At 42.3% G+C, this 13059-nt stretch overlaps 1 protein-coding gene across 1 annotated transcript in view; it reads left to right on the top strand.

Moving 5' to 3' along the window:
• Nucleotides 1-630: 630 nt before the first annotated feature.
• GDPD2 (glycerophosphodiester phosphodiesterase domain containing 2) overlaps nt 631-13059 on the top strand; it is a 161512-nt gene continuing 149083 nt past the window's right edge. Inside the window, exon 1 of the mRNA XM_068247629.1 lies at nt 631-730. The gene's annotated coding sequence lies outside the window, so the exon portion shown is untranslated. The remainder of the gene's footprint in view (nt 731-13059) is intronic.

Raw genomic sequence — 13059 nt, 5'->3', positions numbered from 1 at the left:
GAACTCTTTGACCCGAAAATGGATAAATACAATCTATTTATTCATAAAAGTGCTCTGGAAATCGCAACTAGTGTTCTTTTTAAGCGCTTTGCAATTTACCTATACTTTCCATTGAATTACAAACGCTCAGAAAATGGTGCAGGAGCCGCGTTGTCGATTCAATAGAAAGCGCATCGCTCATGTGAGAACACTCACATTGAGCATCATTTCACTAGCGCTTTTAAGGCAATTTTTAAAGTCGCCAGCTCTTAAAAAAGAGCGAAATCGCTCTTAGTGTGAACAAGGCCTTAAGCTGTGAACTGAGTTTTAGTTTAATACAGATTTACAAATAGTTTGGCTACTAATATCACACTGTTTATCATCACTCTAGGGATTTTCCTGTTTACCCCTTTTCTTCAACACCAATCATTTATTCTGACTGTATAGTTATTCTGGCATCATCAACATTTACGTGATAAACTTTCCAAGTTACCCAATATCCTGATGACCAGTTTGACATTTGCAGTGAGAGGGTCCCGAGGCCATTTCTTTCCTTGCAATACTTCATGAAGCCACCAGGGGCTCTGTGGAGAGACACACATTTTATCAATGGTGAAAAGTACAAAAAAAGTAGAAGAGGAAAGAGCCATGAAAGATGAAGGCTGCGCAGGTAAACATAAGGACTGAAGGTGGAGGACGCAGGACAGCTTTCTGATTGAAGATGGACTGAAGGGAAAGAGCTGTACTGCAGGTACTGGAAATACAAGTGAGGTTTCTTTATCTGCGGGACTGCCTGAGGGAAACGTGTCCATTCAGCTGGGAATCACAGTACTTGTTAATGAGATGTGGACTTTCCATGGAACAATGAGATCCTGTGGATGGGATTCTCATACATAGACATGAGAGCTGTGTGGCAGAAAAGCTGCTGGATTTACAGCGGGTATATCATCACAAGCAGCAATAGATTCTGTAGCATGAAACTCCATGGGTAGAACTTTATTTGCATTTTGCAGACGACTTCCTCACTGCTGAAGCATCCTTTTGAATTTTAACCCCTTATAAGCAATTGAGTATTGAGAATTTGACAGAAGCTGCTTTCACCAAAAAACAGCTTTGGAATGGATTGCATATAGATGTGAAATAAATGTGCTTGCTGTGCATGAATGGTATCAGTGTAGGCTGGGGCTCCTCCACACAAATACCGTAGCGATTTTTTTGCCAGCAATTGTGATTGCAATTAGCGATTTAAATTCTGATTAGACTCATTTTTTTTTGCATATGTGTTTGGCAATGTGAACATTTTAAGGTACTTATCCGTTAGCCGGGCGCATCTGGCAGGTGGCGCCAATTACTATTCCCCCTCGCAGAGCCGGGACAAGGTCCTCCAGCACCCAAGGCTGAGACACCAAAGTGCGCCCTTCCATCCCTGCCACCCCAGCCGTCACACACTGATTGCTATTAGACTAAGAAGCGCCACAGGGCTCACAACCTCCCCAACACCTTAATATCTAGTTATCTGGCTTGCAGTCACTGCCATGTATGCCCTTTTCTTATTTCTTTCTGCTTCAAACACAATTAGGAATGACAGTTGAATGAATTCTGCGCCCCCTCCTTCACTGCGCCCTGAGGCTGGAGCCTCTCCAGCCTATGCCTCGGCCCGGCCCTGCCCTCCAGACCGCCATGGATAGTAGGGAAAGATGTAACTCTGGTGGAGTTTTGTCGCCACCTGCCGGATGCGCTCGGCTAACGGATAAGTATCCATTTTAAAGTGGCCTACACATCTAATTGGTTGTCTAGCACCATGTGGAGTATAAAAGCAGAGACTCCATACACACGGACCAACCAACTGCACGATTATCGTCTGACTTTAGTCTGGTGGACGATAATCAGGCATGTGTATGCGCACAAACGACTAGACGAGCAATTAATTGGCGGTTTGCCCGATCCAACCGTCGGATCTACTAACACGACAGACTGTTGGGCTGATATTGTGCAGTTTGTCCGTGTGGACAAGTTATTTTAACAACTTGTACTTGTTTTGAATGCGGGCGTATCATGCAGTGCATCATTCTGCTTGCGTGTGCAGTATGCAAATGAGTTTGTTTTTTAGTCCTCTAGTCGTGTGGACGTACAGGTCATGCTGTTGGTAAGGTCGTGCGTTATGGGTAAAACAAGGGCTTGTGGATACTTCCCGCGCTTTAAAATCACACACAAAATGCTACATGTAGCAACTTATTAGAGATTTGACAGAGCTTACATATTTTACATTGGAGTTCAAACACTCCAAAAATGCTGCATGTCCTGCGATTGTGATTACCTTAGTGGGTTCCTCTCAATTCACTTACATTGGCAAAGTGTTTTTTATAAATTGCCTGGGATTTATGGCAATCCAAAAACACTGCCAAAAACGCTCTAGTGGGTCCCAGCTCTAATGGTGATTTACATCAGAGATTTGCTGCCCTGTCACACTGCAGTCTCCCATGCGATCACCCAGCTTTTGCTCAGTATTGGGAACCGGGATGCATTTGCTGGACTAAAACACAATGCTGCACACTGAAAAAGGTGACTTAGTAAACACTGCACACCTTTTGAAGTAATTCATTTCCCGGTACTATTCCGATAGCCGCCAGGTGGCGTTAATTACTATTCCCCCTCCAGGCCGCCATGGATAGTAGGGAAAGATGTAACTCTGGTGGAATTTTATGGCCACCTAGTGGATGCGCCCGGCTAACGGAAAATAACCCATTTCCCCTTTTCACCAAGTGTTAAATCCCACAAATGTGTAAAAAACACCCAGGTGAACTGCCCCACTGTTCCTATAGTAGCAGAGCTCTTGTTTTCATGGCAGCAAAACAACATTTTTATACAGGTAAATGAGTGCCATAACATTTGTGTGAATGAACCCTTAAAAACTCCAAGTGCAAATATTTTCTGAGCTTTGTACTGATGCTTGATGTGTGATTGGGATGACAGCATTAGGCCTTTTTCACACTAGTAATAAAAAATGTGAATGTGATATGTGAAAACAGAACTGAACCAGCTGAACGGTACCGGAGCAGAAATGGATCTGTTAGAATGGAAATTAGATGCGTTTTCATGAACCTGTTTACCACTTAAGTGCCAGTGTGAGCCGGCCATAACTGGGGTGTACTGTGTAAATCTGTAAATATGGTCAGCACACGGTACCCACTACAACAGGTGCTAATATAATGGCAGTTGACCTTGTGTAGGGCTGCCCAATTCCAGTCATCAAAAGCCAGTCCCCTGCAGACATCCTCCAGTACCCGCCGCAGCTCAGTTTCGTTATCGCCGACTTGCAAGTTGACAGCCACTGCGTCTGCACAGCTCTAGCCATGCACGTCCTCCTGCGTGTTTTACGCACGTGCAGAAAGAGGTTTTCTCGTACTGTCCCTGTGCAGGACGCTCTAGGTGATGGGAGTGTCGACCAGGGCCACGCAGTAGCCGGTAACAGTGTGTTGTAATGGTGCGTTCAAGTCTGCTCGTAGTGGCGCCGGATTCCATGGGAATAATGTGCAGCATGCTGTGCATTTACCGGACAATGGGGTTGATTCACTATAACAAAGAGCGTGCCTTATCAGAGTAGCATAGCGAGCGCTACAAACTTATGCCTGCTAATTAGCAATGACGAGCGCTCCACTCGTCCTGCCCTCAGCCCCTGCGGGTCTAATTACTTTAAAGGACATTATCCCCGCACTTTGGCCCAATAGGCTGCCTGTCAAGTTTCCAGTCAAGTGACAGGCAGCCTGTTGGGCCAATCAAAGTGTGGGTATAATGTCCTTTAAAGTGATTGGACCTGCAGGGGATCAGGGCAGGACGAGTGGAGCTCTCGTCATTGCCAATTAGCAGGCATACGTTTGTAGTGCTCGCTATGCTACTCTGATAAGGCATGTTAACTCTGATAAGGCACACTATTTGTTATAGTGAATCAACCCCTATGTGAGTTTTTACAGTTGCAGTGAAATATACTTCTGTGTGCTCTATGCTTCACATCGCATTCGTAATGCGCCTCCAGGATACACAACATATTTGGCCTGAAAGTAGCCCAAGTGTTTGATTTGTAGTATGTGTACTTCATTGGAATTCTCCTGTCATTGGTGATGTACGCATATTAGTGATATCGGCCTGTAAGGCCCCGTTTACAGTGGTGCGTTGCGACAACACAAGTGCCATGCATCTGCGACAGCACCTATGTTTTCCAGATGCGCTTAAGTGGGGAAGGGCCCTATTAGCTGGTGTATCAGACACTGACGTGTCAAAAAAAGCATCTTTTTATTTAATAAAAGTGTTTAACATAATAGCCCTACCTAAACCGCCGCATTCCCGACGCTGTAAACTATCTAAATCCCCCCTAACTCCCCCCACCCTCTCCCGTGCGAAATCCACTACTTTCTTGGTCGTGGATTTTGCAGCCCTAAGCACTTCCGTGTGAGGCAGGGCTATGAGCTGCAGCTCTGCCTCACACGCGTCAGTGGCAGATCTCCACCTCTCCCCCGCCCCTCTCAGCGAAGGAAGACTGGGAGAGGCGGCGATCTGGGCTGACAGACGCGTGTGAGGCAGAGCTGCGACTCCTAGCCCTGCCTCACATGGAAGCGCTGCCCGGATTGCCCCCCAGGGAGTTTGGGGGTATTTAGTTAGATTAGAGCGGCGGGGATGCGGCGGATTAGGTAGGGTTATTATGTTAAACACTTTTATTATATAAAAAGATCATTTTTGTGAGACTTCAGAGTCTGTTTAAAGAGACACTGAAGCGGAAAAAAAATTATGATATTATGATTTGTATGTGTAGTATAGCTAAGAAATAAAGCATTAAGATCAGATACATCAGTCTAATTGTTTCCAGTACAGGAAGAGTTAAGAAACTCCAGTTGTTATCTCTATGCAAAAAAGCTATTAAGCTCTACGACTTTCAAAGTCGTGGAGAGGGCTGTTATCTGACTTTTATTATCTCAACTGTAAGTAAACAAATGTCTTTTTCTCTGCCAGAGGAGAGGTCATTAGTTCACAGACTGCTCTGAAAGAATCATTTTGAATGCTGAGTGTTGTGTAATCTGCACATATTAGAGAATGATGCAATGTTAGAAAGACACTATATACCTGAAAATAAATATATGAGAATATTTTCTTTGCAGCTAATCTTCTAGTAATTATTCATAGTACACAACCAATTCATTATATCATATATTTTTTTTCGCTTCAGAGTCTAAGTACTTCAAGCACTTTAACCTTTCCCGGACCGACGCAGTACGAATCTACGTCCAGCAGGTGGTGCTGCAGCCCTGACTGTACGTACTCTATTGACCGCACCTCCCCACCGATCTCACCGCTCTGTACCCGCCGCAATTAACTCTACGACGGCAGGCTCTGTGAGCAGGTCAGGAGCCGTTTTCATTGGCTCCTGGCCCTGTCATCACTGTAAGCTTATCCCATTGGCTTACATTGATTGACAGGGTCAAGGGATAATGAAAGTGGCTCCTGACCGGCACACAGCGCTCTGCTGTCATAGAGACGGCGGGGACAGAGCAGCATGACCGACAGATTTTGTGTCGATTCATCGGGAAGCGGCGTTTTACTGTACCAACATCCTCTGGTGCTTAAGGGGGCAGAGGCTGCTGGTACCAAAGTGGTTAAGGCATACCTGCTTGCCAGAAAAGGATTTGGGCAGCCTCCACTAGTATAATTAAATAGAAAAATTGGTCCAAACAGAACAAATACAATGATCAGAAAAAACTATATACAGTGGTGTGAAAAACTATTTCCCCCCTTCCTGATTTCTTATTCTTTTGCATGTTAAATGTTTCTGCTCATCAAAAACCGTTAACTATTAGTCAAAGATAACATAATTGAACACAAAATGCAGTTTTAAATTATGGTTTTTATTATTTAGTGAGGAAAAAAAAACTCAAAACCTACATGGCCATGTGTGAAAAAGTGATTGCCCCCCTTGTTAAAAAATAACTTAACTGTGGTTTATCACACCTGAGTTCAATTTCTGTAGTCACCCCCAGGCCTGATTACTGCCACACCTGTTTCAATCAAGAAATCACTTAAATAGGAGCTATCTGACAGAGGTAGACCAAAAGCACCTCAAAAGCTAGACATCATGCCAAGATCCAAAGAAATTCAGGAACAAATGAGAACAAAAGTACTGTAATTGAGATCTATCAGTCTGGTAAAGGTTATAAAGCCATTTCTAAAGCTTTGGGACTCCAGCGAACCACAGTGAGAGCCATTATCCACAAATGGCAAAAACATGGAACAGTGATGAACCTTCCCAGGAGTGGCTGGCCGACCAAAATTACCCCAAGAGCTCAGAGAAAACTCATCCGAGAGGCCACAAAAGACCCCAGGACAACATCTAAAGAACTGCAGGCCTCACTTGCCTCAATTAAGGTCAGTGTTCACAACTCCACCATAAGAAAGGCCCAGTGCACACCGAGCGGTTTTTGGAGCGATCCGCCGGCCGCATCCGCCTGGAAAAATGCTTGGCTAATGTATTGCAATGGGATGGTGCACACCGGCGGTTTGAGGTTTTTGCCAAGCCGCAAACGCGCCTCCTGCTGCGCGTTTGCGGTTTGTTAAAAAACCTCAAACCGCCGGTGTGCACCACACATTGAAATACAATAGCCAAGCGTTTTCACTGGCTGATGCGGCTGGTGGATCGCATACAAAATCCGCTTGGTGTGCACCCGGCCAAATATCTGCTCTCTGCTCCCAAAACCGCTAGCGTTTTGACGATCTGCTAGCAGTTTTGGTGTGCACTGGGCCAAAGAGACTGGGCAAAAACGGCCTGCATGGCAGATATCCAAGGCGCAGACCACTTTTAAGCAAAAAGAACATTAAGGCTCGTCTCAATTTTGCAAAAAAAAAACATCTCAATGATTGCCAAGACTTGTGGGAAAATACCTTGTGGACCGCCGAGACAAAAGTTGAACTTTTTGGAAGGTGCGTGTCCTGTTAAATCTGTCGTAGAAGTAACACAGCATTTCAGCAAAAGAACATCATACCAACAGTAAAATATGGTGGTGGTAGTGTGATGGTCTGGGGTTGTTTTTCTGCTTCAGGACCTGGAAGGCTTGCTGTGATAGATGGAACCATGAATTCTACTGTCTACCAAAAAATCCTGAAGAAGAATGTCCGGCCATCTGTTCGTCAACTCAAGCTGAAGCGATCTTGGGTGCTGCAGCAGGACAATGACTCAAAAGACACCAGCAAATCCACCTCTGAATGGCTGAAGAAAAACAAAATGAAGACTTTGGAGTGGCCTAGTCAAAGCCCTGACCTGAATCCTATTGAGATGTTGTGGCATGACCTTAAAAAGGCAGTTCATGCTAGAAACCCCTCAAATAAAGCTGAATTACAACAATTCTGCAAAGATGAGTGGGCCAAAATTCCTCCAGAGCGCTGTAAAAGACTCGTTGCAAGTTATCGCAAACGCTTGATTGCAGTTATTGCTGCTAAGGGTGGCCCAACCAGTTATTAGGTTCAGGGGGCAATTTCTTTTTCACACAGGGCCATGTAGGTTTTGAGTTTTTTTTTCCTCACTAAATAATAAAAACTATCATTTAAAACTGAACTTTGTGTTCAATTATGTTATCTTTGACTAATAGTTAATGGTTTTTGATGAGCAGAAACCTTTAAGTGTGACAAACATGCAAAAGAATAAGAAATCAGGAAGGGGGCAAATAGTTTTTCACAGCACTGTAGCAGACCTACTAATAATACTTTACCCAGAAAAAAAAAGAATACACGCTGCGTTTCCCCAAAGACAGGCATAGGCAAATGCAGGGGGGGGGGGGGGGGGAGTAGCTGCCCAGAATCCCCTTTTAGACACCAGGGCCAGTGCAGTGTCTGGGGACAGGCACAAGTTGACACCAGAATATCTGCAGGCATCCTGAAGTTGACAACACTGCCCCCTTCCTTTCCCTGCTACAGTTGACTTTGACTGGAAATGCAGCATGTACAGAGCATAGAGCAGCTCTGGGGAACTTAATAGAGCACAGAGCCAGGTACGAGCACAGCCCTGTGCCCTGCTGTGGGAAGACTTCACGTTCCCCTTGATTAACAATGTCGGCTAAGCTGTCCTCATTATTATCTGTATCCAAACTGCTCCTGATCGATCCCGTTGTTGATGGGACATTTAGCAAATAATTGTCAGATCCTGTCAGACGGGAAATTGCATTATGTGTGCACAGCATGATGTCCTACCATGTTATTATACTGTACTGTGCGTGGCTGAGGGAGACCTTTCAGGAATCCCTCATCCCTCCCTTGAAAATCCTGGGTTTGCCCCTGACAGGGTCTTATATTGATTTTTGCTTCAAAACATGTGCTAGGGCTTCTTTTCAGGAGAGGGATTATTTTTCAATGAACAACAATCTACATTTATTCTTAACAGAAAAAAAAATCAACAATTTTTCAAATGTACTCACATCATCACAATCTGGAACATCATCATAACTCTCCAAATCCTGAATTTCTTGGGAATCCATTTTCCATGTATCTATGAATCTATATTTACTCTTGGTAAAAGGTCTTGATAAATTCTATTGCCAATTGATTTTTACTTTTTTGTTTTTTTTGTTTTACATGTTTACCATAGTTGCATGGACTAAAATTGATAATTTTTTAATCTGTAGCTAGGGCTTTTTTGGGGAGTAAATAAGGCGTATATTTTGAGCATCCTTAATCCTGAAAAATCATGCTAGGACTTATTTTCAGGGTACGCTTGTAAGAGGAAGACAGAAGGGGACAACGAGAGCCCAACATAATGCAGTATGTAGTAAACTAGAGTATGGAGAAGCAATAGCAATTGTTATACTCACAAGTGTGGGTTAGCTCAAAGGAAACCACTGTTATTGTAGAAAGAACAGAGGCGCCAAAAGGATAAAATATGCTAAAATGGTTAAAAATGTAAGGGAGGAAGTGGTGGACTCACCATCCCAAACAGACACAAAGCTGTTGATAATCAACAAGAAAAATGTATTTACATCGTCCAAAATATTGCAGGCAACATGTTTTGCAGGTATATTCCCGCTTCCTCAGGCAATAAACAATGAGTATCACACAGCAAAGAGTCTAGAACTCGGCTAGCGCCTCAGCGCCTTACTTACTACTAATTACTCTCCCCATTCCAATACATACTACACTATATTGGGCTCTCGGTTTCCTTTCTTCTCCAAAGGAAACCACTGTTATAGGTAGGTGAGAAGTATTAGGACCTGACTCAACTCACGTTTAAGAAGTTGCTTTCTGTAGATAGGAAACAAGGGGTAGCACCACTCCACCAAGGGTGGACTCGAAAGTTGCAAAGCAACAAACTTAGGACAGAGGAACTAAAAACAGGATAAAATAATTAAAATCCCCAGGTAGTGGTGGATTTACCTCTCCAGTAAGTAGACACCGAATCAGTTGAATTAATAGTCAACAATGACATTTATTTACACACTCCACAATGCAATGCATTTTGCAGGATCTACCCGCTCCATCAGGCAATAATGGGAGCAATAACTTGGAAAAATCAGAGACCTATAGCTAAGAAACTGTACATAGTTTCATAATGTTAAGATTGTGTACTTGTGGAGTTTAAGAGTCCCCTTCTTTCTTCCTCTTACAACTTACAAGCGATGCTGATGGGTTGGTGATACTTATAGGCAGATAACGGGGAACACTGGGCCTGCGGCGAGGGACCCAAAAGACTTCTAGGGGCTGAAAAGAAGCCCCAGGTAAGTAAAGATGCATTCATATTTTCACCTCAGGAGTACTTTATTCTTTCTTCATTTAAAGCAGCTAAGCATACAAAACTGTAAGTGGATCAAGCATTGATGAGCATAGCGAATATCAGCAATAGCAGCGTGCAAGCAATATAGACAATCTACAGTAGATTCTGGTAATATCCTCTAAAGCTAAGTTCACAGTGGGACTGTGGCCTCAATTCACTAAGCTTTATTAAACACTTTATCGAACGTTTGATAATTTACCTCATGAGTAAAATCTAATTTTGAATTCACTAAGGTGTTATAGATTTATTGAATGTTTTTTTGATAAAATGTTCAATAACTCTATAACACCTTAGTGAATTTAAAATTAGATTTTACCCATGAGGTAAATTATCAAATTTTCGATAAAGTGTTTGATAAAGCTTAGTGAATTGAGGCCATTGTGTTGTGGTCTGACATTACCGGCGCACAACGAAACTGTACCACAATGCGAAGTTGCACAATGCAGGTTGCAGTAGGATGTGTTACATCTCCATAGCGATATGGAGAGTGATGTTATAAATGTGCAACGCCTGCGCACAATGAACTAATGGTTGGGTACTGATTTTAGTAATTACTCTGCACCTGCTGCTGACTACATGGCGCACGTGCAAACATAATAACCTTGGCAATGTTATGGTATGTTCAGTGCTCTGCATACTCTACTTTGAGCTAACACAGCACATTATACCTAAACACTGTGTGCACTGTGAACATCACATACGTTTTTAATTAATATTTTAGTGTGCCTTTCTGCGTTAAATACCTCCATAATGTCACACTGTAGCGTCCCACTGTGAACCTAGCCTGAGTCGTATGAAACAAGTCACACTGCCTTCTTGTTCCAAGCAGTTCTTCAGAAAGTGATAAGTGCAGCCAAAGCAGTGCAGCACATAGCACAATTAATTAGATAAATGTGTTCTTCAGGCAATCTGATTGCTCACTCTTAATGCAAAGATCGTTCCAAATATTTAAACACATTCAGACCTCAATGTAGCTTTCTTTTGTTTGTGGCAAATCTGTCACTTCCTCTGAATCAAGGAAAATACCGGTACTCATTATTAAAAAAATATACTTAAACTCACATGTGCTTTGCGGCTTTGGCTGCTCTGATCATTTCGGAGGAATTGCTTCTGTTGGAACAAGAAGGCTTGTTTATTTATACAATTCTGAGAATAAGGCATGGTCTTATATTTTTTGCTCTAATAGATGAGTTGGGCCTTTTTTTACAGGGCGTGTCTTATTTTTTTTTTTTTTTCACGAAGAACAATCTACGTTTATTCTTGCACAAAAACTTCAACATTTTTCAAATATAGTCCCGTCATATTTGAACTCTCCAAACCCTGAATTCCATCATGAATTTTCTTGCGACTCTTACCTTTTTCCATGTACAACAATCTACATTTAAAAAGAACCCTGCACTCGCCAACCCTCATTTATATGGGAGTTGTGGGAACTTTTAAATGCGGTTTTTTTTTCTTTAATTTGTCTGCTTTCCTTGGTGAAGGGTGACCTGCTTCATTCTATTGCCAATTGATTTTAATTTTTTTTACATGTACACCGTAACTGCCTGGACACTACTAGTTTAACCACTTCAGCCTTCAATCGTTTTTCACCTTATGCGTCTGAGCAATTTTCACCTCCCATTCATTCGCCAATAACCTTATCACTACTTATCACAATGAATTGATCTATACCTTGTTTTTTCTGCCACCAATTAGGCTTTCTTTGGGTGGTACATTTTGCTAAGAATTATTTTTTTGCATTTTAACAGGAATATAAAAAAAATGGGGAAAAAAATAATTTTTTCTCAGTTTTCAACCATTATAGCTTTAAAATAATACATGCTACCCTAATTAAAACACACGTATTTTATTTGCCCATTTGTCCCGATTATTACACCATTTAAATTATGTCCCTATCATAATGTATGCTCTTCACATGCATATTAAAAAAGTTCAGACCCTTAGGTAACTATTTATGTATGTTTGTTTTTTTTTTATTGTATTTTTTTAGTTAAAATTTTTATTTGGGTATTTTGTGGGTGTGGGAGGTAAACGATTAAATTTAAATGTACTTTATTGTGTCTTTTTGTATTAAAAATGTATGTGCATGTAGTTTTACTATTTGGCCACAAGATGACCACAGTGAGTTTTTTTTTTTCTTTTCTTTTTTTTTTTTTCTATCCAGGAACTACAAGGAGAACGTGATTGTTTTTGTTTTTGTTTCTTGTTTTCAGAAAGGCCACGGCCTCTGAAAAGAAGCCGTCTGGTTTTCTACCAGGGACTGAGATGGTTGTTCACATTCATTGGTTCTCTTTAACTATTTTCGCCTTTTGGACGTGACTTTCACGTACAAAAGGCCGCTGTGCGTGTTTGCCCGGAGACCAATGAATGTGAACAACCATATTGGAATCAGTGTCTCAAGTGGAATACCACAGTTTCTCGGTCGATGAGAGACCTTGATATAGATATTGAGATTAAGGGGGGTACTTTTGAAACTGATTTATTTCTGAAAGTACGGATATGAATAATTCACTACTGGCTAGCAGCTGTCATCCCCCATCTCTAATCAAGGGACTTCCAAAAAGTCAACTTATTAGAGCCCGTAGAATTACATCTAGTGATGAGAAGTATATGGCACAATCTAGGAGATTGGTGGATGAATATGTAGAAAGGGGCTACCAGCGGGAGGAAGTCGAAAGAGTAGCAGCTGGTGTAGCAAGTATGGATAGAAAGCAGCTGAGAATGTGAAAAGAGAGAAAAAATGATTACCAGGAGGGGGTACAGTTCATACTGACGTATGACAACCATGCCACAGACATTAGACGATACCTGCTGGGGGCTTGGTCAGTGGTGGAAACGGATCCACTACTTTCGAGAGTATTTCATGCTCCCCCTAAAAAGGTATTTAGGAAAGGGAAAAAGTGTCAGGGATCAGCTAGTGAGGGCTGACCTAAGGGATTCGAGGTGTGTTGGTGCCGCATGTGTCCCTCGCCGCAGGGGCACTTTCCCATGTATGAGCTGCCAAAACTGCTCCTCAATTATTCGCGGTGACTATGTCACACATACGACTAAGGGAACAAGGATTAATATTAAGGGAAATTTTTCTTGCAGTACGATAAATATCGTTTACTTGTTGAAGTGTCCCTGCGGCATGGGTTACGTGGGGCAGACTACTAGAGATGCAAGGAGGATAAATGAGCACAGGAGTAACATCAGGAATTATAAAAAGGAGGATACTGAGAAACCCAAGGATAAATTTGAATCTCCTGTGGGTCGCCATTTTTTTGAGGGTGGACATG

This window comes from Hyperolius riggenbachi, chromosome 8, assembly GCF_040937935.1.
Source record: "Hyperolius riggenbachi isolate aHypRig1 chromosome 8, aHypRig1.pri, whole genome shotgun sequence".
NCBI lineage: Eukaryota > Metazoa > Chordata > Amphibia > Anura > Hyperoliidae > Hyperolius > Hyperolius riggenbachi.
This window is presented reverse-complemented; position numbering and strand designations above follow the sequence as displayed.